Here is a 21005-nt window from a genome sequence, read left to right as displayed (position 1 = left end):
TTTCTAAAATTCCCAGATTTTTTTATTAATAAGAAAGCTCGAGATGTTCAAAGGAAGCAAGGAGCTAAGCTGCTGGTGTCACTGAATTTTAATGATATATGTACTCCTTGGGCTCTTTTAAAATCCCTGCTTTAATGTGTTCCTTCATGCTAGGCTAGAAAGCTTGATTCCAAGTAACAATTAAAAGCCTTCTAATCCCAAGAAAAATTAGATTCAACCAGAGTTCCCCTTTATAATGATTATACTACCTCTACTAAAATTGAAGCCTCCTTATAGAAATTACTTTCTATTTTTTATTGTTAAGGTTATGCACTCAACACACTGTCTCACTGAATCAAAAGCTGCTAATTGGGGTAAATATAATGTTAAACATGTTAACAATAAGGTTTTCTGTCTAATCAATCTCTCTGTTACTGCAGCAAATGTAATTATTTTAATGGAGTGCCAAGATAAGTAAGAAACTGAAAGTAATCTGAAAATTTCTCTAACTGCCTGTTAATGGTGGACTTTCCTTCATTTTCTCCTTTGAAAACATTCCAAGAGTGTTCAGAACTTGAGTGAAATATCTCCTTAAATATTACCTAAGAATGACTTTTGTGTTGGCTGGTTTGAATGAAAAGGATTTAAAAAATACTTCTAAAAATTGCTGTAGTCTTTCCTTTTGCAAAGATCTTGAAAAAATCTGGAACTTTCTTCTCCTTTGTTTGCATTGATAGATAAGTTATTGGGTTTCTGGAGACCGAACAGATCGATCTTTTTACCTTTGGTTTAAAACTTGAAAAAAAAAAAAAAAAAAGAAAAAAGAAAATAAGTAAAAATACATGAGGGGAAAAGTATAGAAGAAATCAGTTGGGGAGTAAAACAGTGATAAGACAAAATACTTCCGATACCAAAGTTATGTGGCCATTTCTTTTTTCTCTCCTCATGACCAATATTCCCCTCCGGTTGTGGTTTGCTGCTCACATACCCACAGAGAGGTGTTTGCAGGAGGAAAGTCAAGGGGGAGAGGTTTTCAACTCCAGATTTAAATTGCCTGGAAATGCTTTTTTAATAGCTCCATCTTGTTTGGAAAAGGGCCTCAGCGCGACTGCCATGTTGCCGTGACAAACAGCAAGAAATCCTCTCACACCGTTTGTGCTTCTAGATGTGGGCTGCGCTGCACTGCCCGCCGAGAGGCCTCGTGCCAACATCAGCTGGAAAACACATTAAGGATTTGCCGGCAGATCGCTGAAATCCATCAAAGACCAAAGTTACCAGGCAGTATCATCCCTGCCAGAGTCCTGTGCCACGGCAGCGCTCAGGAAGCTTGCAGTCACCACCTTCTTCTTCCTCGCCCGGGACACCAACGCACGGTAGGCCATTGCGAGACGTTGTTGCAGCCTGCAGCCTGGTTGGAGTGCTGCTCCTGCTGTTTGTCCCTCAGGAGACAGCTCCCTGCTGAGCCCCTGGTTGTAACGCTTTATATCGTAAAGCCTGCGTGCTTCCAGGGCTTAGCCCAGGCTTTGAGACGTATTGGCCATGACAAGAGCAGGCCTCAGCACAAAGCCTCCAGAACCTGCCCATTGAGGCAGGAGTGGGGGCCCTGCAAGGTAGTGACAGAGTGCCAGCAACTGGAAGAAAATAGGCCAGGACAGCTCTCCTGTATCCTCTTTGCTCTTATCTGTCACGCTGCTCAAATATGTTTTCAACATGCAGGCCTTAGAACAGCTGCGGCCTGCAGAGCCCAGCCATATGAATGGTTTCCAGAGCTTTGCCTCTCACAGCTTCTTCCCTGGAGTTTGTTTTTTTAAAGAGGAGGAATTTCTCTGTGGAGAGCAATTTCATTGCATTTCTTTGTTGAGAGTTTTTTCACCTGTGGTTTGCAGTAAATTGAGAGTCCAGGAAAAAAACACCATAAACTGGTGTTGAGGATATTCTCGATGTAGCATGAGCAGGGTAAGAACCAAGGCCGATAAGCCCCCAGTGAGGGAAGCTCTGCTGTATGTGCTTTTACATGGAACTAGTAAATAACAGAATGTTTAAATAAGTTGTTCAATATCACCTAAGGAAGAGAAAAATATAAGAAGTAGAAAAGAGGGAAGTGTAGGCACTCCAGCAGCTGGCTATAGGGCAAGAGGAACCCAGGCTTTGCCGTGATGTTGGGAAAATCCAGGCTTGAATCTCCTGCTGTTTCAGTGTAGCTCCGATATAGGCACCAAGCAGCCACCATCACACAGAAGCAGATACTCAGTAACGTGTCCTAAGTTACTGGCCGTCTCTGTTTCTTAGGGCTTTTCTTTCACAAAGCCAAGTGAAGCATAGTCTCAGCTGAGCCAGAACTCCTCTACTTCTCTGAATATATAGACAGAATATAGCATTTCATGCTATATGGAAAAATGAGTAGTGCCCACTGCATGTCTCAGTGGTGGGCTGGAGAATATCCCAGACACTAACGTGGGACTTTTAATCTTCATGCAATAAACATGTTTTTCCCTGAAGGTAGCTTAGTCTACCAAATGACCCTGGTTATTGAAATCATCCACTGGCTTCTTAATAAGCATTCTGTTCCAATTTATGTGTACAGAATAGAGAAGGATTGAGAAGGATTTCCAGTTGTTGTTGCTGTTGTTTTCCACACCAGAAGAATTTAAATAATCAATCAATATTTTAAAGTTAAAATTCAAAGAACTCTATTTGCGAATGTCCTTTAGCTGAAACAGCCTTTCAGCTGCTGCAAACAGTACAAATGGCTTGGATGAATAGCTCCCTGAGTCTTTGCAATGCCTCTCTTTTTATCTACCCCTTACAGAGATGCAATTTTAAAGAAGATTTTAAGCACTCCCCAAAGACCCAATACCTTTAAAGGGCACTGAAAATTGCTGCCTCTGTCAGGTTCAGGCCTATCTTGATAACAAAGCTCTGTTCCTGGTTTGCATCCGTAACTGCCTGTGCATCCATCCTCTCCTTTACCGTCTTGTCTATGTACATATAAGGATCCTTGGCACAGGAATGGCTTCTCGTTCTAAGTCCGTGAAATCCTTAGCATAGCAGAGACCCTTTTCTCCTATAATTCTTTATCATAAGAATACCAAAGAATAGCAAAGTAACTGCTGATGTCAGTGCTGAACTGGCTGAGCTTGGGCAGCTCCGTACCTGGTTACCCAGCCTGAGCACTCAGCTCTCCCTCTGGTTCCTCCATCCTGCCCTCACACACACCTACTCAAACACACACACACACACACGACATGATGAGAATATTTAACAGGAACTTTGAACTGTCCTTAATAGCGGTAATACTTGAAGGCTGAAGCAACAAAATGCTCTCTGTCTTCTGACATTACTGAAGAATAAGAAAACAGAAGGGATGCCAAAAAGAGTTAGTAATTCCAAAGGCATTGTTTCCAATTATCTCAAGCACTTACTTTTCCTCTTTGACATATTTAGCCAGGCCAGAATTTCAGGTAGGTGCCCTCCAGTGACAGCTACTATTATTTGCTGAATTTTATAATGTAAAAGTCATTCTTTTGCATTAGTGTGTAATGCATGTTTGTGTACACATTTATGGAAGCTGAAAATAAAAATGGATTCCAATGATGAAATCTTAACCCAAACTGCTGTAGTACTCTAATATTATCCAATTATAGAAAAAGCAATGTTAAATTTGAAAAGAGGAGGTACCAGTTATATGATGAATTATGGGGATCTAATTACAGGGCAAGATTCTTGTTAAAAATGGTATTACATAATGCATGAGTAAAAGTTCTTCGGATTTAACAAACTGGTCTTCCTGCATTTTTCAGTTCTTGTTATTGAGAAAGGTGATCTCTTTGCTTCTTGGACACAAGACCAGGGAGTTAGGAAATGGAAATAAAAAGGAGAGGACAAGCAAGTGGAATGGCAGGGGAGCCACTGTCTTATTATATAAACCACAGGAAAAAAAAAAAAAATTGCAACTGCACTAGCCCTGCTCTATTTGCAAGAACATGCTTTGTTCCTAGAAACTTTTCGTTCTTGTATCAGTTAATCCACTGAGCAAACCACCTACCAATAAACAGTACAGCTTTTGTGGCAAGAATATTCTGGCCAGAGTGTTATCTGTCCTGTAGAAACCTCTGAGCAGGCTGCTTTGCTTCTCCTCTGCTCCTGTCGATGGAGACAGGGGGTAACAGCATGTCGCTGCCAGTCCGCTTTGCTTAGGTGTGCCAACACCAACAGAATCAACATGAGCTAGAAATGTAACTTTTAACTATCTTACGCTGCACTTACTGCTTCTTCCAGAGCTTTCTTGGGCTAACAGCAAGCCTTAAAGGGATGTGCCAAAGTCAGTGCAAGCTGTAAGCTCCCCGTGCTGTGAAGAATCAAATCCTCTTTTTCAAATGCAGCCCTCACAGGTCTGCATGACAGAGATAGGAGAAGACAGTGCAGTGCAGTGTTTGTGTCCGCTATGACAGAAGTGTGATAAATGTGCTGTCAGAGTCCTACGGCTCTATCTGTTTGCTGTCTGGTGGTTGCATGATTCAAGATCAGTTTATGAGTTTCTTCTGGAACCAGATGGTTGCAAGGCAACAAAACAAATGCCAGCTACATATAAATGTCAAATGTTCAAACCATTACATGTCAACATACACAGGGTGTGTGTGCAGCCAGCAGTGCTGCAGAGCACAAAGCTAGAGAGAGGCAGTGGTCTCATTTAACCAAAGAAATGCAGAATTCGGGAAAACTCTGATTCCAGTGGAGATACTTGCAAAAATAAATCACCTCCCTATAACAAAAATATGACCAGGTCTCCATGTCATGAGATAGCCTGCAGTATATGGCATGAAAGTGAGTTCTGTCAGATTTAATTACTTTTTTCTTGCAGCTTTAAACAGAGCTGGCTTGAAAATGAAGACAGTTCCTTATTAAAACCTAAATATAAAAGATGAGATTACTAATCATGAGGAATTTACCAACAGAGACAGCATCTAATCCTGTGCAATATCCTGTGCAATAGTTTGGTATCTGTGATATCTGCAGCATTCCAGAGAATTATTTTTTGGCATTAATTAGTCTTCTTAATTAGCCTAGTCAGACAGAATCTAACTGCAAGGCCTTTGTGGCTTTGGAGAGCACACTTCATCACACTTCATGCTTTATTCCAGATCAAAACATTCTGCCTAGTAGTTGTGCCATTTAATGCTAAACCCTGATCCCACTGAAAAAAAAAATAAAAAAATCACATGGAGTTGAGCGAGGGCAGTTTCTGGACTTTGACTAGTTTCTGTATGTTCTGGTAGATATGAATGTGATTTTATAATGACTTATTCAAAATCTTTCTAAACAATTCAGTAATAAAAGGATTTCCTATCAGAAATGAGACACTTAAATGCCTTGTGATGAGTACAGCCTTTTATAACGAAGGCTGGATGTATTTTCTTTTGAGCTGCACTTCATTCATTTGCTAGAAATCCAGGAAACATTTGAATTGAGTTAGTACCAAACAGCGCAAAGGATGAAATGTGGTTATCATCATGTCATGCACAAGACAGAGACTCATGCAGAATCCACTCCCTCCAGAATGTTCCCATCAATATTATGGGTGTGAGAAGGAGCCTGCAGACATCTGGCCTTTATTAGCTGTGTTTTCAAGCCTGATGTACATGAGGAAGAAGTCTAAGAGACAGTCTGTTACAGTCAAGGATTTTCACCAAAAGTCCAGGCCTTGGATGAGTGATCCTAGGAAACTACCAGCTAATGAACAGAACTTGGCATTTTGCACCAATGATGCTGTTGAACTGATAAGTTATAAAATGTAGTTTAAAATCATCTTTCTTTTTAAAATTAAGATAGTTAAGATAAAATTAACATGTACCGTCCATTTCAAAGCTCTTATAATCATTTGTTTTTCTCTGCAAGACTTATCAAGAACAAATCTTTTGGTAAAATCTGTGTCATTCTAAAATTTTTTTCTCATGGGTGGTTGCAAAACTGCTGTCCTCCCAGCACACCAAGCTTTCTTGCCATCAGTTACAACTGCACAACAGTGTAATGGGATTATATAACATGAAAGTCCGCAGCATACCACTCTGGGCTCCTCTGTGAACCTCTTGAGGTGAAGTGCTGCCTCATATGTCTGTGTTCAATAGTCCACGTAGGGAGCTAGTGCCTTTACGTGGCTGCAGGACTCATCTGTTCCAAAAACTGCAACCAGGGTGGATTAAAATCCACGTTAGCCTTGACCTTACAAGACCCCTGCATGCTAAATTCCTCCTGACTTCAGCGTGCGGTTGGTGTAGGATGTTGGCAAGACAGAGGCTGGGGTTTCGCTGCAGGAAGCATTAAGGGACATCCCACTGTACGCCCCAAGAAGGCTTCCAGGGCCTTAATGAGAGCCTGGCACGGTCTGGGTCAGTGGTTAGAGAGGCTGTGGAGATTTATGTGGGGCCCTCAGAGAACAGGCAGTCACTCCATCACGGTTGTTCTCAGGGTTTCTTCTCTGCAGCAATTTGCACAGCATGCGGGGAAATGGCTACCAAATCCATCAGCCCCTTCTGCAAAACCCAGCTCCAGCCCCGGGCGGGGTGGCCGTGGCTCTGTAATTGCTGGCCTAAATGTGGTCCCGGCTCCACCCTGGACAACGCATGAGCTCGCAAAGTCCTGGGTCAGAAAATGACATTTTTTCTCAGAATTTTGGAAACTGCAGTTCTTACTAAAAAAAAAACAAACAAACCAAAAATCTTTTTTAACATTGCAAGTAACATAAATCAGAACAAATCCAACTGAGACTGTTAAAACAAAGCTGCTTTTTTCTTCCCAAGCTGAAACATTTTGATGTGACTGAAATGAAACAGTAAAAACAGAACAACCTTTATTGACTATTTTAAATGAAATTTCACTGTAATATCTGCAATTCTGCAAAAGGCTTCTGATTTGTTTTCCCTTGCTGTTCTCAGAGCCTCAATGCATTAATATTTATTACCTGTATTTTCACAACAGGTGGACTAGGTTGCTCCCTACTGTCACTGAGCTCATTATAACTTTGAGTTTCCTACCAGGGCTGTGCTCCCAGGCTGTTGGTGCCGGTTCCGTGGTTAGAACAGGGGAGGGAAGAGTCAGGCTTTGGTCTTCACTGTGGTTTGGGTTTGTCGTTTCCAGCTTCACATTCTTGGTTGCAGAATGGGTGACAGTGCAACTTCATCCATCCAGATGTGAAATTTTGAGACGCTCAGCACCACTCGTCCTGGTGCAATGGAAGGCTTTTCTTCAGAAGATGGAGCTCGCGGGCCCACGAAGAGCACCCAAGAGGTGTGTGCACTGACTTGCCCTTGCAGTGGTGCTGCAGCATCTCCCGAGGACCAGGGTGCAGACCATCATCTAAGCGTGGTGTCTTATGCCAGCCAGAGGCTCAGAGCCATTTCAGCACATTGAAAGCAAAAAGCTCCTGTGCTTACCAATAAGGGACCCGTCTTTCTGGAACTTTTCTTTCTGTTTCTTCTTCCTCCAAGGACAAGTGGCACTCAGAAATGACCAGTGGTTTCCATAGGTGAGAATTTTTACATTCAAAAAATGATGAGGAAACAAGGCTAATAATGTTTCAGTTCTCAGAAATCTGGGACTATGCTGAGAACAGATCTTCTCCCCTGAAAACAGTAATGCAAACGGAAGGATTCTCCACCGGAAACCGACATTAACAGGACTCCAGGGGGGACGGAGCTCTCCTCGTCCCCCTGCTTCTTCCACAAGGTCAGAGCAGGGGCACATGCAAGGAGGATGCCTGGAGGCAGTGGGAGGCTCTTTATCTCTCTCCTGTCTCCCACGACCACCGTGCTCCTGCTGATACATCCCCCTCGCTTTGTCCTTGTGCTCAGTGAAAGGCTTTCCATGTTGCCGGCGCAGTTAACTTTATCTCCGTTGCCGGTCCCCTTATTTCTCTTCCCACACAAAACAAGCAGCCTGACAGCAGACAGCTCATCGGGGGAACAGCCAGAAGCCGTGCGTGCCAGCGGCCTGTGGCGTGCAAGCAGCTGCCCCCAAACGGCACCAAAGCGCCTCCATTCACTGCAGGGAAGATTTCTGATGCCCCAGACTGATACCTGAGACAAGACAGCACTCATATGCTTCATTATCTGTCAGAGAGAGACGGAAAATGGGTGATAAGGAAAAGAGGTGGGGTTGGGAAGAGCTCTTTTGACATCAGTAGTGAAGAGGCGATGCAGAGGCTCCTGGGTGGCCTTGAGGAAGATGCCGGCCATGCCTCCTGGCTCTCCAGGGGGTGAGGCCTGTGTGCCTGAGACCAAGCTGCGCATTTGGGAAGGACCCAGGGCACCGCTGCATTCAGTACAGCTGGGACAAAAGGTCTGTTCACCAAAGTAGCTGAAGCTTCTTGTGGAGGCCCAGCCCGTTTCACTCTGCCAGGAAAAGACTGAAGAGAAACAACAGGGACTGGGATGGCGACTGTTGTCTTGGCCTGCAAGCTGAGGGTGCAGGCTCTGCTCCGTGTTGTAATACTGTAAAACCTTATCCATTAGTTTTGTCTCCTCAGGACTTAGCCACCATCTTTACTGAAGGAGGAGTAAAATCATCTTTCTGTCGTAACATGAGGTCGCCCTATGGACGAGCCTGGGAAGCTCTGCTTTATCCCATTCTCCTCAAGTCTGGCGGATTCACACCAGTGCCCCGTGGTCTGATGAAGTCAGCATTACAAGACAGCCACCGCTGTGAGTCACGGGCTTACCTACACGGTGCCAGGCCAGCGCCATGCCCAGGTGTCTCCACCACGGGTTCCCATGGGAGAGTCCCGTGGACGTGGTCGCTGAGCAGGGCCTGGCGCAGCAGACGCCTGCTGACAGTAATTGTGCTCCCCGGGGGGAACGGGGCTGACTCATGCTCAAAGTTTTTGTACAACGTTTGGGATGGGCAGAGTTTTGCTCTGAGTCACACTAAGCCTTACAACTGGGAAGATGCTACCACGGGCTTTGAGATGAACACTGCGGCGTGAAAGATTTCATGTGGTTTTCACAGAGCCTTTATGGAGATCATTTGCTCTCAGCACTACCAAAACTGCTCCTCTGCCACAGCCGTTCCCATGGCACACTCCGGGAGCTGAGTTTTGCACAGGAAATGCTGAAAACACTCACTTAGCAATTGCAAGTAAATATATAATTGGAGCTAAACGCTCAAAAGCCTGAGGAGCCAACATCACCGCCCTCCCAAGTTATACTTGCATGTAAAGGTCCCGAGGAGGCCCTTGCTGTCCTTGTTATGATCCCAGACGAAGACCAAACTGCTCTTTCTCTCTCCAAAGGCAGCAGCTGCTCTACTGATGCTAGCGGAGAAGCCGCTGTGGAGCTCGGCTGCTGAGGAGGACCCCAGCAGGCTGCCTCCGACTCCGGCCAAGAACAATATTACAGTACAATGTAGCGAGTTTGTTTTTCACAATGTTCTCCTAGCTTCCATGGGCTGGGCGCATGACTCAAAATTAATGGAATGCAATAACTAATTTCACTTGTCAAGCCAGCATTACCCTATCTCCTGCGCTGAAAGTGGTGTTGCATCACAGTGGGTCTCGGTTTAGGGCGGAATCCTGGAGGAAATCGTGCATGGGGAAGTCATGGACAGGCCAACGCTGGGAACAGATTCAGCATATCTAAGAGGGTTACTTTTACTGCTGATAGTCTCCTTTTAATTAAATGTCAGCCTGCCTAAGAAAATAGAAGTTGTTGGGGTCAAGCTTTCTGGATGGAAAACCAAATGACAGGGCCACATGTCATGTTTCACAGAGGGAAGAAGCAGTGCAAGGGAGTAGAGATTGGCTGGGTCTCCATGCCTTTTGGATCAATTCTTCAAGTGCAAATACCCAAAGGATTTGGTGCTGGGTGAGCACAGGGACAATGCAAACCAGGGGTCTGCTCCCCAGCACTAGGTTTCCTTGCACTCCCTCCTTGCAAATCCCAAGCTGACCCTCCACGTAGAGCACCTGGGCTCCATTGTGAGATGGAGATGGAGACCTGAGCTCTCAGAAAAGCAGAGACCTAAATTAATGCTTGGATCTCAGCAAAGATGCTGCAGATTTCCCATCCAGGGTGAAGCCAAGCAACTGTAGCACTGTGGAGAGTAGCACTAGGAAGTATATACAAGGAAGTATTGCTTCCCTCTGTGGGAGCACAGGTAGGGGCTGAAAGGGTCGGAGCTGCATGAGCCACCGTGGCAATTACTGGTGTTGCTGGATGAATGTATTCCTTAGTGCTGTGCTAAATTGTAATCTGTGGGGAAAGAAAAGGAAAGAGAGAGAGAAAGAAAGAGAGACAGAGAGAGAAAAAGAAAGAAAGAAAGAAAGAAAGAAAGAAAGAAAGAAAGAAAGAAAGAAAGAAAGAAAGAGAAAGAAAAAGAAAGAAAGAAAGAAAGAAAGAAAGAAAGAAAGAAAGAAAGAAAGAAAGAAAGAAAGAAAGAAAGAAAGAAAGGAAGAAAGGAAGAAAGGAAGAAAGGAAGAAAGGAAGAAAGAAAGAATGAACAGAAAACACTGAAGACATTAGATGCAGAGAAAGATTAATCATAGGAATGAATTTAGCGCAGTTTCTCAGACGGAGGACATGGCTTGGTTCAAGCTGTACCGAATCACAGGCTCAAGGGCTCTGGGAACCCACCTTCAGCACGGCGGTTCACAGCACATCTGTGATTTCTCTCTCCACAGCATGTGCACCACTGCCGGAGAGCAGGTGAGGCACTGGCTTGTGTCACTTGCACACTCGACTCCTACCTTCAGGACAGCTTCAGTCTTTTTCTTTTGGCCAAGTCAATCCTTCACTCCCAGGAAAGGAAATTATATTCCAGACAAACTTGGTTTTCCCTCCCTGTATTGCTGAAAATTATTTGCTTCAGGGGTGAAGAATCATGAAGCTCAGGCTTTGAAAATTTATTTTCTCTAAAGGAAACAGTCTTACACCAGTGAGTTTTCTGCATGAATAATTGCTTGTATCCCTCATTTGTTGCGCACCGAGTCAAACCTTTGGGCTCTGGCAACCCGGAGAGCCACCGAGAGCAGGAGACCAGGGTGATCTCTGGTGTCCTGGGAACCACAGGCAGCGCTGCCTCACTGCAAGAGCTCTAGCTCACATTTCATCATTTTTTAATGATTTCTGTTTTAATAAAAGATTTATACTTAGGAAGATCTGTTCCAAATCAACTTCAGCAAAGGGCAACTGCATTACTTGAAACTGATCCTTTTATTCTGAGTCACTCTGGGAAAAATAGAGTTGGTCATTGGTGTATTTGATCCAATGCAAATCTAACTCACTAATAAACTTGCGCAATCACTAGGTTTCTGCTCGGCTTCATGAGTTTCCTGTTGTTTAACCACCTATGCTTTACTGTGGCATATAATTCCTTCCAGGGAAATGCTGTGATCTCTTTTATTAAAATCTCTTAATATCTAGGGAATTTCACTCCTTTCAGATAATTTATCAAGCAAATGTGGATTTTTTAACGTCCTTTTAAAATTTTATGCTAATTTTGACCCTGATTTAAGATTATTGACATTGAGATTCACCCTCTGTGGACCTTAAAATTCCAGACTCATGAAAACCATTTGATCTCTAGGCACTGATTTCAGTCCTTGAAAAGCTAGCACACGCCATGGGGTCATATTTATTTTATGAGATGATTTTTTCCTAGTGAGATCAGTTAATGGAGCAGCCAGTGTTGCAAAACGTGGAATAAATTTCCAATAATATACTGCAACACCCAGAAAAGATCTCACCTGCCATTTAGTAGCCAGCAATAGGTGCATTTTAATAGCTTTGCATTTTACCTATCTCTGGTTTCATAACTCCCTTGCCCTCCTGTATCTCCTATATATATGTGTGTGTGTGTGTATGTATGGTTTCCTGCTTTCTTACTGAACGCAGGGGAATTAAAAATCAACTCTGCTTCCTTGAGTTGCTGAAAGATTGCTTTCAGGTGCTATAGGAGTTCTTCCCGGGGTTTACTATAAATCAAGACAGCATCCACGCAGGCCACTGCATACCCCAAATGTTTGCACAGCAGCAGCCTAGTTACTTGAAAGACACTAAGGAGCAACCACACAAACCTCAGCTTTATACTGAAAAAATCCAGTAAGCACTGAAAATTCTGCTGTGGTCTTGGAAGATCCTACTCTAGGTGTTGCCAATATCTGTCACAGAAATCCAGAAGGCTGCCTTTTTTTCCTTGGCTCTAACAGCTGCTGGTACCCAATGCATTTACACAGCTTGCTGGAATCATTTATTGGCCTTGGTGCTGCAACACTAAGCAATTTAGTGCCCATGCCCCACATGCGCATCAGATTGAGATCTCCTCCTGAAACTTTGCCCTCTGTCCCCAGAACTCCCTCGTTTCCAGCCTGGTTATCCAGTCTCTGAATACATCAGGGTTTCAGCAAAACAAGCATGGCAATTTAAGGGCTCCTTTAGATGCTGTCTGCAGAAAGATTGTTAAAAACTGTGCACTGGATCTATATGGCACTTAAATCACACCTTTCTCACTAATTTGACTTTCCAAAAAAATGGTAATTTCCCCCAAAAAAGTTTGGAAAAATGCTAGAATGCTCCCATGCAAATGTTGAAAGTGCGTGTTAAGGAGTGGGAAGGAGATGGAGGCAGTGTGGACATTCCCTCTCTCTAAATTTGGATGTCTAATTCAATTAAGATCTGGCCTGACTGTGTAACCTTCCGACGAGGTTACTCAGAGCTCTTAAATTAGGAGCCTGCTTCTTGCCACGAGCTGTGCAACAGCACAGGCTCATATGCCTGGAGTCAGACAGTGTTTTTACACCCTAGACACGTTAGTTCCTTTGACTTTCTTTTCGCTGTGGCATATTGAAATAAACCCTTCTTATTTTGTCTCAAAAAAGGCTTTATTGGCTTAGCCTTATGCCCCGCTTTAACCTCTCCTTCCCGTTTGTTATTTGTGAAGAGTCAGCCCTGATTAAAACCAGCCCCATCTTTTATAATTTGTGATTGCTGTTGCTTCCTCTCCACGGATTTCTTCCACAGGATTCAGAGTTTCCCCAGCCCAGCACATAGGAAGCCAGCATGCAAAGAGGGCCAGAGAATGAGATTTCCTCTGTAGCTTTTCTTTAGTTTTTCCTCTGACTGATTTCCAGGAGGGAGATTTTATGCTGCCTATTTTTTAATATTTAAAAAAAACACCTGGTTGCTCCGGCAGGGTGCTAGGCAGCCCAGCTATGTGCTCCTTAACTCACGGTGGTCTTGCACTGCTTTTAGGCGCGTTAGCAAAAGTGTCTTCGTCCTTCACTTTTCCTCACATTCCCACTCCAGTGTAAAGTGTTTGTGGATGAACGGATGTTCAGTTGATTCATTTTCTCTCTTATTTCAATAAGAGAAAGTATTTACAGATATTCCGAGCACTGTGACGCCAAAGATTAAAATGACCAAAACCAAAGTGCATTTCCAGCTGCTCAGCTTTTCACCAGTAATTCCAAAAAGCCAGCAAACCTCCCATTGGTTTTGCAGAGCCAAGAGTGCACTGGAGGTGTCCCAGACACCAGCCCAGGGCTGCCCTCCTCGTGGCCAGCAGTCTCTGGGAACCCACCTTAACCTCAGCACGGAAACCAAATTCAACCGTGCTGACCAACTCATTATTTCCAATTCACTTTACATTTTTCTGGTCACTTAAATGAGCATGTGAAAGGGCCATGGGTTTGTCAGATACAGAAATAATTAAAAGCCTGCCTCTTGACTCTACTGTGCATTGCACTGAAAAAAAAATCCTCTTTTCAGCCATGGCAATCTTCTGTGAGTTTAAAGAGGCAAGAGTCGTACACTGGGTATAGTGTACCAGCAAGAGTTTCCTGATGCTTTGAGCAATTCCTTTTAAAATTATGCATAGGAAACCCAGGCTGTAACCCTAAGTCATGCCAAAACAATCTCCCCCTTCTAGATTTATAAAGTTTGCCCAGCTTTCTACCACTGCCACCCAGGTGGTACTTCACCCTACTACAGAAAAACACCTATAATTTTATTTCTTTGAAAAACATGTGAAAGTTTTGGCTCAAAGGCTGGGTGGGAAAAAAGTACATTTCTTAGTGGTTTATTGCCCTTAGGAAAACATACTTCAGTTATGAAGTATTCCCCCCTGAAAACTTACTTGACATTTTGTCGAGAAAATAGTAACATTTCTAAAAAGTTAGCCAAACTACTTAATATCATAGCTGTAAAGCAAAGACCTATAGAAACGTTAGTGTGTGGAGGAGGATGGTGACCTTGATTGTTTTTATTCCACCTTTACGAGCATGCAGTTCTGCTCAGGGAGTGAGCCTGTGAAGGTTTACCCACCGCAGCAGCAGCTGCTCCCGTAAGAGCAGCCACACGGGCACTTCCTTGCGGCACCGCTGCTGTCTTGCCGAGGGGCTGTTTCCCAGTCTGTGAGGGCTGGATGGTAGGAGACGAAGGAAAGAGAAGTTCAGGCATCCTGGTGAAGCTTCCGAGGGCTGGGCTGGGTCCCTGGAGGTTAGTGAAGTCTCTCAAACCCCTTTCATTGGGCAGACCCAAGTGCAGAATGTATATGGGCCAGAATTTTATTCCTTATCCCTCTGCCTCTGGGTCTCAGAGCATGGACATGGACAGACCACAAGGTGCAGCCTTGTCTCAGCTGCCACCATTTCAGATTTGCTCTGTGCAGGCGCATCTCAGGTGCCCCAGCTCGTGCTCCCAGCTGCGGTACCGCCGCGCGCAGCCAGACTTGGCCCTCGCTCCCGTCTGCCAGGAGCAAGAGAGTTAAACGCTGCCTCCGAATAAAGCTGAACTTCAAGAAAGTTCAGACCCATGCTGGGATGTGAACTTTATGTCTCGGGCCCATTTCTAGTTTCGCTGTAAACAATTTCAGAATGTGATTAGATTTTAGAGGAAACTTGTAATAGAGCCGTAATAAGATATGATGTAATAGGTAATAATAATAATATATAGCAGCTGTTAAGTAAAGCTTTTTCTGCATTTATCCCAGAAGGATACAGGGAGTCAGCTGCAACTTCATATTTTGAAAGAGGGAATATTAAACACTAGGACTATGATGCAATGACGTTATTGCGAACGCTAACAGGAAAACCCAAAGTGTGAGAGTTAAGACCAGCAGAAGATGCACGCAAACAGCTGCTCTGACGTAAATTCCCTGAAGTTTGGTTCATTTTCCTTCATTTAACTAGGATTTAATGCACCAGAATGGCAGATATAGCTTTTGATATGTTCTGGGCTGCTGAGAACAGTGGGATTTCTGCTCTTGCTTTCCGTGAGGGCCCGAGTGAACCCGCAGCATGCGCCTAACGAGATTAACGGGAGGTGCCTGCCCGAAGCGGCGTCACTCTGCTTCCAGCCACACTCCATCCTCGGTTCATGCCTGTGAGAGAAAAGAAATATAAAGTCAACAGGAGTTAGGGCTGGAACGTCAACTTCAAAACGGAATTTCCTGGCGTTTTTAGGAGCGTGACATAACTTAAGTGTTAACTAATATTGCTCCGTGTATTTAATCTCCATGTGTTGAAGGAAAAAGATCTTTCATGGAAAGACTAGAACAGATAAACCTATATTTAGCCTTCTATAAACACCTCCTAGGGTTGCATTTCTTAAATGCAGAGGCCAAGGATTGCATAGAGAAAGTGTATGAGCACAGGCACAGTTATATTTGACTCCAAAAATGAGCATTTCTGTGTATGATGGACAGAACCCACTGTAAATTAGGCAATGTATTAAAGTAAAACTTTTCATTGTTGGCCATAATAAGAAACGATCCAACTGTGGAGAGAAGGAAATGCAGTTTTGGAGTTGTTAACCTGGCAAAAGTTTCCAGGGTGAAGTTACTGAGCAGCAACATCATGCAGCTGGAGGGGCTGATTCTGCTGTAGGCAGCTCTTCTCCACCTGCCCCAAACAGTGCCCAAACACCACCAGCCCTGAACTCTGCCAGCCCACTTCTGCCATCACCTTTACTTTCCCCATAACTCATTTAGCTCCTACAGCCCAAGACGGAGCTCTGGGTCCCATCCTTCCTGCTGGTGATAGGAGCAATGGGGGACCCCAGTTCAGCATCCGCAGCTGCAGTGAAATGTTGTGGTTTTTTTCTTCCAAACTCAAGGACACACTGGGATACTCGTGGTGTCAGTGTTAGAGAAGAGAAACAGAACGGAGTGTCCCGTTACACCAGCGTTCAGCTGTATTTGGGAACGACCATTACGTGAGAGGCACTGCCTACCGCCTGCTCTAAGTAATCCAGGCCTGATCCAAAGCCCCAAACCAGCTGCACTGCCAACAAAAGCATGTTAAATAACTTACCAGAAAGTACATTAAAACAGTCTCCTGTCCTTGGTGTTATTTTGGTATTTTGCTGCCTGTGCAATGTTACCACATTGTGCTCGCTGCTCGACTGTATTTTTAGCATAATAAAACTCGAAAAGCAGTCATCCTTTCACCTGGATCTGAGAACGTGATCAATTTTTAATGTTTGAAGATGTCCTGAATTCAAATTGGGATTTGACTTTTCTGTAGATTTTTCTCTAAAGATGAAGAGAATTTTCAATAAGATTTGCAGTCTTTTATGCTGTTTTCTAAGAGCTGAAGGTCTTTGTGTCACGTTACAGTGCCAACTTTAGGGAGAAAAAACAGGTATTGGTAAGTGTGCTGATGAATCCAGAAGAATTTGAGAGTGATTAACTTCAAACAGAGAAGCTAGGCTGTTTTAATGATGAGATTGTTATCTGAGTTGAATGCATTTAAATGTGTATTTTACAGTCCACTGGTTAAGTCATAAAAGTCCTATAAACCTGAAAAGAAAAACTGAAGGTTAATAGGTCAGAAATCAGCCACGGGATTTTATGGGCCAGGAAACAGTAGGGTTTTATTCTGTTCAAGGTACCTGCAAGGCAGAGGTCACAGTGCTCCGTGCGGAGTGGGGATGGCTTTTCAGCAGTCACCCTGTAGGAGGGAAGGAAATGTCACAAAATCACACAGATGCAGACAACGATGCCAAGCAAAGCTCTGGTGTCACTTCCCAGGGACATGACGCTTCGTTCACACTGGCCTGATGGCATTTTGTCCTTTGAAATCTCCACGGCAGCTGGAGCACCGGGGGCAGTACGGGGAAAACTCTGCTCCAGTGCCTCTGCATGTGCCTGAGCTTCATGGAGATTTTGCCAAGCGCTTTTCCCATCTGCAGCAGAGCAGCTACGTTTCCCCTTTTGTAGCAGAGAATGTTGTTCTTCTGCGATTGTTGTATTTATTTTACAAGTTGTTCTAGGAATGTTGTGTGGCACTCTCTTGGCCACTCTCGTCTATGATTTACAGAAGTTATAAACATTCCAAAGTATACATGTAAGTTAAATGATACATTAATATTATAAAGTTACAATTCTGGTATAAATGTGTCATCAGTTTGAAAATTCAGTTTTCCCTCTGCCCAGCTTTGTTATTAGGCTGACTGGAATCGGCTCAGTGCAAAGGCACCACAGACATGAATTCAGTGTGCATGTGTGTCCCCAAAGTAAAGTGCTGTGAAGACAAGAAGAGAAGGATATTCTGCCAAGCAAAAATAGGTCCAAATATTTAACCATTTGCATGCGTTTTATCATGTTCTTCAATAAATAGAGAGAGGGAAAAAAGACAGTTGAACCTCATGCCCATGACAGGAAGACAAATTAGACTCTCAGTAATGCCCGGCAGGATCCAGCTGTTCCCATGGGCTCCTGCCATTGAAGTCAGTTCTGCAGTGCCAGAAACCGCAGAGCTGGACTCGCTGCTTCGAAGGGTAGGTCTGCACGGGCAGCTCTTCCAGAGCCAGCCACACGCTGCCACGGCACCGTGCAGGTCAGATCCGAGCCAGCCCCACAAGCCAATGCCTAGACATTGCTGGCCTGAGTGCCAAGCGCCCCTGCCACACTTGTGTGGGCAGACTGCCCTGCCTCTCCCCTGTTGGACAGTGAATTTTAGTCCTGCTGCTTGCAGCACCAATGGCACTGTCTGTCTTTCCTTCCCCTCTTATGCTTTATGCCGTGAAAAGAAACATTTACATCTGGTAGGAAAGCAGGAACAAGCCAAATTCCCATAGGAACCTAAAGACATTCAGAGGCATCCAAGTGTTTTGTATTCACTAAATAGCTGCTGTAGCAGCAGTGAAATACAGCAAAATCTGATGATTAGCTCAAGATCACTCAGGGAATCAATACCACTGGGAGGAATGAAGCCTAAATCTTAAGATCTACACCCAGACTCTCACGCTAACATGCCGTAACTCAGCTGACTGGTATTCTCTAAAATATAATCTAGCTATGCAAAAAAGAGTAAGATTAATCACTTACATAATGAACACAATAGAATAAAATAAGATCAAAGAAATTAATCTCAATATATCAAAGGAAATTTTTGGCATTAAGAATTTACAGGATGAGTCTTGAAGTCCGGTGGAGATAGCTTCATTCTGAAGGACATGAAGTGACTGCGTTTGTCTCCATCCAGCTATGCTCATTAGCTTGAAGAACCCCTAGGAACATTTATTTTCAAAATAAAATATATTCATTAACTGATTGACAAAAGAAGGCCCTAAGATGACCTAACTCTGCACTCACATTGCAGCTCTGTTCCAGCCTGATGAAGGTGTCTAGCTGAGTTGCTTCATGGGCAAGGTGGAATGGCCCCAAATCCCTGGAAATGTCACTTCCATTGTCTTAGTGGTCTATTCTTCATCAGTCATTCTGTAAGAAACCTTTTAAGATGTTCTTTCTTTGTAAGAAATTTATGAGAAAACAACTTAGCATTCAGAAGGATAGCCTTTGAATAACATTCCTCCCTTCACCCAGTGAAGGGAGCCGGGGCAGCTATCAGATCAAAAAAGCCTACCACTGAGCAGCTTCAGTTTTCATTGTTGCAACATGAAAATATTTTATGATGTCTCATAAGTCATGTATGAGGCTCTGATAATGGTCACGTCAGCCCCCACATTTCACACTGTGTTTAAAAATATGGCTTGTTTATACACCACATGGGCTGCAGCCTGTGATCAGATTTACGTTTGAAAACACTCAGCACCAGCACGCAGTCTCAGAAACTGTCTTATGAAACGCACCCTAACACGATACAAAATTGTCTCCTCATTGTAATCAGTGTTTTAGAATTTCACATCTTTTTTGTCTCTGGATTTGGAGAAAAACTGAGCAAAATCTAGTGACATCTCAGGAAATACACTTAAGGTATTTTGCACATCCCTTTCATTTATCCTGTATCCTCCGCAGAGTGTGGGTAGCTAGATGGGGCAGAGCCACAGTGTGCCTGTGTTAAGGCTTACGGTATCCCCTTTATTTTATTGTGTGTATTTTGGGGGCATTTAATGTTTCACAGTCCCAGTCTGACAAACAATTGTGAGAGAATCTCTGCTCTCAGCAATAAAAAGTAGCCTCATAGCCCGTAGGGTTACACACACGCACAAAAGCCTTCAATATGCAACTGAGATGAACCTTAGAGTCTTAAGGCAAATGAAATGAACCTGAAGCATGCATTTAAAAATACAAACAGATAAAACAATGTAATGAGTTCTGAGCCAACTTCACAATTATGCTGCCTGAGTCACAAAATTAAATTGCTTGGAGTTGGCAGGAACACGTGAACTTTTATTTGGATCTATGTTCTCTATATTACATTGCTATATTAGCTCCTTACATACTAAAATAAAGCATGACTTAGCATTCGGCAGTAAATCCTTTCCTTTTTTATGTCCTGTGCTACAGTAGCATAGTTTAAGCTAAAATCATTTTTGACAATGGCAATAATTGCAAGATATTTCCTGACTGTAAAAATGAGGTGGTATTTCAGTTAACTGTTTCTTTTTTTAATGCAGAGCATTAGATCTCAACCAGAGGTATGAGGCAGTGGTTTAAAGGAGCCTGTTGAGGATTTTAAAGATTCAAGCAGTGTTTTCCTGCCATATTTATATAGCCACTGGGCAGCTGACAAGTAGCTTTGCAGAGCATAACGGTTGCACTGTACCATGCTAGGGTCCAGAGAGAGCCAGATGCTGCAACAGAAGGGACAGAGCCTTCGAGCAGGCCAGCACAACTTGTTTAAAGTGTGGAGGCTGGTGCCCTTGTCACCAAAGATGCACTCGGGTTTTGTGTATCTCCTCCTGTGTCCCTGGCAGGCCCATTCCCCAAAAAATCCTGGTCCATACTGTGCCCATGCCGCCTCCAAAGCTACCTTTATCTCCGCGCACACGGAGGCTCACTGCCCACCACGCAATATCTGTCCAGTCTTTGTAAACCCAGTTCCCAGCCAGAACAAATTCTGTGTGCCAGCGTGCGCTGGGGAGGGATGGCAGGGCTGAGCTGGGAGAGGCCACACGCGTTCATTCTGTTCGGGCACCCCATTTCACAGGGCCGAGGAGGCAACAGATAACTATTCAAAGCCCCTTGGAGTTTTTTTTCATTGGTTATAGCACTAGCCTAATGTGTATTTGCAGGCTTAAATTCACCCAACACCCTCTCAGTGCAGTCTGAGTTTCAGCGCAGAGATGTGGCCTGGTGCGGTGCTCCAGGCCGAGAGCCGCCATTTGGGCGTGTTCAGGCTGGAGGGCAGGCCGCTCTGCAGGCCTCAGCCTGGGTGCAGGCAACAACAAGGCTTTCGTGGAAAGCTTTTCCCAAAAAAATACCCTGTGCTGTATTTGGAAGCATATGGGGGGTTATCCACACAAGCCAAGTGTTATGCTTTCCGATTGTCTAATAAAATAGATTTACATAGGTGCGAGGAAGAAATAAGGCATTTTAAAAGACTGTTTCCCAGCCTCCATGAACTAAGACATCTTGATTTAAAACTGCTCAGTGCCCAGCAAGAGGAAATAGTTTAGACTGTATATGAAAAGAGAATAATGGCTCCATCAGGTAGTCTGTCAGCTTGTGAAAATAGGGCCAGGTTCGTGTATAGGAAAGCAGGGTGAATGATCTGCTCTCCCAGGAAAGCGCTTCAGTGAGGCGTTTAACGAAACTAGAACAGACTTACAGTTCTGTGGGACTTGTACAGCTAT

The 21005-nt window shown here is 44.0% G+C and overlaps 2 long non-coding RNA genes across 2 annotated transcripts in view; one reads left to right on the top strand and one right to left on the bottom strand.

Moving 5' to 3' along the window:
• The first annotated feature begins 1216 nt into the window (after positions 1-1216).
• The window catches only part of LOC310882694, a 56630-nt gene continuing 36841 nt past the window's right edge, over positions 1217-21005 (top strand). Inside the window, exon 1 of the long non-coding RNA XR_014573083.1 lies at positions 1217-1352. This is a non-coding gene — a long non-coding RNA (uncharacterized lncRNA). The remainder of the gene's footprint in view (positions 1353-21005) is intronic.
• Positions 1346-21005, bottom strand: part of LOC310882693 — a 46744-nt gene continuing 27084 nt past the window's right edge. Inside the window, exons 2-4 of the long non-coding RNA XR_014573082.1 lie at positions 16857-16915; positions 16277-16764; positions 1346-15345 (exon numbers count right to left, since the gene is read on the bottom strand). This is a non-coding gene — a long non-coding RNA (uncharacterized lncRNA). The remainder of the gene's footprint in view (positions 15346-16276; positions 16765-16856; positions 16916-21005) is intronic.

Source organism: Anser anser (assembly GCF_964211835.1).
Source record: "Anser anser genome assembly, chromosome: 16".
NCBI classification, from domain to species: domain Eukaryota; kingdom Metazoa; phylum Chordata; class Aves; order Anseriformes; family Anatidae; genus Anser; species Anser anser.
Note: the sequence above shows the minus strand (reverse complement) of the source record. Positions and strands in the feature narration are given on the sequence as shown.